The following is a 4,957-nucleotide window of genomic DNA, read 5'->3' on the forward strand; positions in this document are numbered from 1 at the left end:
CGTTTGACCATTGTGCCTGAGGGAACAAAGTGAGGGTTCTTGAGCCAAACTACCTGGGTACAAGAAGCTTCACACACCATGTACTTTTGACGTCACATAACTTCCCTATTTCATAGCCTTGTTCCTTTTGTTTCTTAAAAATATTGGCTTGTAAGGAAAAAAGGAAATTAAGTTCTCCACAGGAGAAATAAAACACTAAGAAATAAGAGTTTGTTGGGTGGAGTTGGGATTTGGAAGACAACAAACCACTGTACTAAGCAAATTTGTTCTCTCTTCTTCCTTCCTTGCCCTCAAGACCCCGTTTTTGCTCCCATGAAGGGTAATATTGTTGAGAGTCTTACAGCACTCACTTAGCGGAAGAGGCAAATGAGACATTGGATGGGAAACAGATTTTAGGCAAGGCTAGACCAACGGGTTTCAAAAACTAGCCATGCCAGCCTCCATGAAAGAACCACAACTGTCCATTTTTAAAAATCCCATATAATAAAAGGGTAAAATGCAAAAAGACTGAATGGCAGAACAACCAAACAACTAATCAAAGCGTAATATGCTAATGATATGCTAAGGCTGCTCAACCGCTCACTATGTCATGCACTGATCACCAGGGAGCAGATGTTCTGACTGGTAGGTTAGCTTGCTGCTGGGGTCTGGCTGATCAGGACTGAGCGAGATGGGCTGGACATGCCTTGGAGCCCATCCACCATCCCTCCCTGTGGGGTCCCTCAGCCTGGCCTGCACCCTCTTGCAATCTGGGACCCCTCTGGGGATGTCGGAGAGCCGATTTCAGCCCAATCCTGCAGGCCACTCCCCTTGGGAGGGCGCCAGATGCAGGGTTCATGGCTGGTGAGCACTGCTGTGGCAGTGTGAGCCTCTCCCTATAGGGACTGATTGGGTGCGAGCCTGAGGCAGGCATAGCAGGGCCAGGATGAGTGGGAGTGGCAAGTGGGAGTGGCAATTAAGAGCTGCAGGCAGCGTTGGACTGCGGGTTTTGGCCTGATCCCTGCAGGCCACCTAGAGGGACCCCACCTGTGCACGAATTTGAGCACCGGGCCTCTAGTGAAATATAATCATTAATAACTATATTAAAATAAGTTTGGGCATGTGTGTGAATACACTAAACCATTAATAAACATGAGCTAGTTAACACACTGGGGCTCGTTTGGGTCCTACAGAGTCAGAAGGAGTTACCTGAAATTATAGGGAAGAGTGTAATCTGAGTTTTGTTTTCCTTTTTAAAAAACCATTCTAGATTTAATTTTTTCAGCACTGTCTCTGTTCAGACTTTGTTCATTTTAGAGTCATTGCAGCCCTGGTGGAGTGACTCGATTGTTTGGAGCATTGTTCTGTACACAAAAGGGTTTCAGTTTCAATTCCTGGTCAGGGCACATACATAGGTTTCAGGTTCTATTTCTGGTCAGGGCGCGTTCAGGAGGCAATCTATGATTTTTCTCTCTCAAATAAAATTCTCTCTCTTTCTTTCTCTGTTTATCTTTAGAATGAATAAGAAAATCCCAACATATCCTTAGGTAGGGATTTAAAAAATGAAGTTATAGCAGAAATAATGTACATGTTTTGGAAAGGTCTCATGAATTCTTTGGCTGACGTATTTTATTTTTTCTTTAACTCCTTCCCAATTTAGAATATTTATGTGAGAAAAGAATGGTGTTGCAAATAAGGTAAGCTTGAAAGGTTTGTGTCAATGGTTTTTGATGTTCCTACTCTAATAAAATAAAGAAAAAATCCTCTCTGTTCCTCTCCTCTTTCTCCTGAACTCTCCATTTTACACCCTGGATCCTAAAAATTCTAGTTCAATGAGTGCCTCCATTGCTGTCTACACCTTCCAGTGATATTTTTAGCTTTCTATATTTCCCTGAAACTACTACAGAAACAGCACGCCAACCTTAAGGTCTCAGAGTAAGGGAACTAAATCACAATATTGTTTGATGAAATTACATTTTTTTAAATATATTTTTTTATTGATTTTTTACAGAGAGGAAGGGAGAGAGATAGAGAATTAGAAACATTGATGACAGAGAAACATCGATCAGCTGCCTCCTGCACATTTCCTACTGGGAGATGTGCCCGCAACCCAGGTACATGACCTTGACCGGAATCGAACCTGGGACCTTTCGGTCCGCAGGCCGGCGCTCTATCCACTGAGCCAAACTGGTTTCGGCGATGAAATTACATTTAGATGAGTTGTTTGGTTTGTTCTTGATTTTTCAGTGCTTTGTTTACTGAAAGCCTATTCTATTCCAAAGAGATGAACAAAATAGACACAACATAGAAGCAAGTAACCAGGGTCCTTTTAGTGACTCTAGGCAGATAGCATGGGGAATGTAGACCAGGTAGTGGGCTGTGTGAGTGAGCCTGATGGAGTAGGAGGCCACTGGCAAAGATCTGGAGGAAGGCAACTCCAGGCTGAAGCAGTCCCCCATCCCCTGTCGTTCCACACCCAGCATGCTCTGCTGCTTTACATTGCATATCAGGCCTCATTGGCATTTGATGTATAATTTTTATAAATATAACCTATTGTCCAGTTAAAGTTTAAATCTCCTTTACTTTCATCCACTTTCTGTGGTCATTTAAACAAACAACGGTAATGATATGAAACCACTTCATACCACCAGTCCCAAGTAGCCTGCTTCTTTTAGTGCGGTTAGGGCTTTAAGTAAGGTCTTTCTTTGACTCACCAGCCATCCCTCTGAGGCTGCCATTCATTATTCCTAGTTCTGTTTTGTTGGATGTCAATCTTTTTTATGTTTTAGTTCCATGAGCCAATCCACAGACTTTGCCTTAAACAATAACCAACACATTGCAAGTGCTCCATAAATGTTGGCTTCTATTATTGCAATCATTCCTGCATAGCAATAAACCTGTGACATAGGTATTATTATTCTCACTTGGTAGATTGGAAAATGGGTTCACACCACACAGCAGGTAAAAGACTCAACCTGCTGTTTAGGTGTTTTGGAGTCCAGAACCCATACTATAGAAGATTTGACTACCTGCTTCCAACAATGGAAGGAAAAAATACTTTTTACAGGCAGAAAAGCATGATTTCTGTCCTTTCACTGTCAACTTTTTTTTTCACATCCACCTCTTATCAGTTAATTATTAAAGGAAATATTTATTGTAGAATATATTGTAAAATATTAAAAAGAAAGAAAAAAAACAGAGAGCATTTATGATGACACTTTTGGGGCAGCTCTTTCACATTGACTCATTTTGAGCTGTTGACACCTAAATTGATTCTCACATGTATGCCTGGTTCCTTTAATGATCTGAGTTGAGTGAAGACTCTACATTTCATATCATTTCTGGGCAGGCTCAGGTAATAAAAACCATCACTGTGTACAAATTGTATATCAGCAGCTATATCAAAACTCTACACATAACCATTTTATATTCTTGGTGTGTGAGTATGTTATGAAAGTCATCTAATTCATGGCTGTCCCATTCTGACCATAAAGACACAGTAGTATTTTTGACACCATGATCCAGTACATTATTTAGAAGTGATCTTCTTTTTCACTTACTCATGTTATTCTTTTTGTAGCAAAGAACCTCAGACCGGAACTTCCCAAAATGGAACTGTAGTGCACTACCAAGCACAGGAAAAGATTTACTTTGAGAACAATCTTTACAACATGCCTGAAGACTCAGCGGTTCCAAAGCTTGAGGCCCTTGACTGCAGAAGGCAATGACCAGATCTCACCATGTCTGTCCTTTTAAGCTCCAGGATGATTTTTCTGTCAACATTTCATGGTGTTCCAACATGTCTGTGATGTTAGTGTCTTTAGCTCTCTGTATGGTCAACCTCATTGGTAATTAGTCTTAATTTTTTCTACTAAAATTGGCCCAATCTTTCTGATCATAGCAGAGCCCTCTCCTAAATATGAACTGAACACTTCAGAATTGTATATTCTGTTTCAACCTTATGAATCCTGTATCCATCAAGACTTCTCATTGGGTTGACATGAAATGAACCAATACCTTGGTCACCAAAACTGTCACAGAGGGGAATAGGACATAAAATCAGCAAATTCGATTTGGAACTTAAATGAATTCACTTGGAAGCATTTCATGATTAACTCCTTTTTTAAAAAATTAAATCTTTATTGTTCAGATTATTACATTTGTTCCTCTTTTTCTCCCCATGACTCCCCTCCTCCCAGTTCCCACCCCATTCTCCGCCCTCACTCCTCACCCACTGTCCTCATCCATAGGTGCACGATTTTTGTCCAGTCTCTTCCCGCATCTCCCACACCCCTTTCCCCTCCAAGAATAGTCAGTCCATTCCCTTTCTATGTCCCTGATTCTATTATAATCACCAGTTCATTCTGTACATCAGATTATTTATTCACTTGATTCTTAGATTCACTTGTTGATAGATGCATGTTTGTTGTTCATAATTTGTATCTTTACCTTTTTCTTCTTCTTCCTCTTCTTAAAGGATACCTTTCAGCATTTTGTATAATACTGGTCTAGTGGTGATGAACCCCTTTAGCTTTTCCTTATCTGTGAAGCTCTTTATCTGACCTTCAATTCTGAATGATAGCTTTGCTGGATAAAGTAATCTTGGTTGTAGGTTCTTGGTATTCATCACTTTGAATATTTCTTGCCATTCCCTTCTGGCCTGCAAAGTTTCTGTTGAGAAATCAGCTGACAGTTGTATGGGTATTCCCTTGTAGGTAACTGAGTTTCTTTCTCTTGCTGCTTTTAAGATTCTGTCTTTGTCTTTTGCTCTTGGCATTTTAATTATGATGTGTCTTGGTGTGGTCCTCTTTAGATTCCTTTTGTTTGGGGTTCTCTGCACTTCCTGGACCTGTAAGTCTATTATTTTCACCAGGTAGGGGAAGTTTTCTGTCATTATTTCTTCAAATAGGTTTTCAATATCTTGCCCTCTCTCATCTTCTGGCACCCCTATAATTCTGATGTTGGTACACTTGAAGCT

This window comes from Myotis yumanensis, unplaced genomic scaffold, assembly GCF_028538775.1.
Source record: "Myotis yumanensis isolate MYYU_CA2020_CCGP unplaced genomic scaffold, mMyoYum1.0.hap1 SCAF_5, whole genome shotgun sequence".
Lineage (NCBI taxonomy): Eukaryota > Metazoa > Chordata > Mammalia > Chiroptera > Vespertilionidae > Myotis > Myotis yumanensis.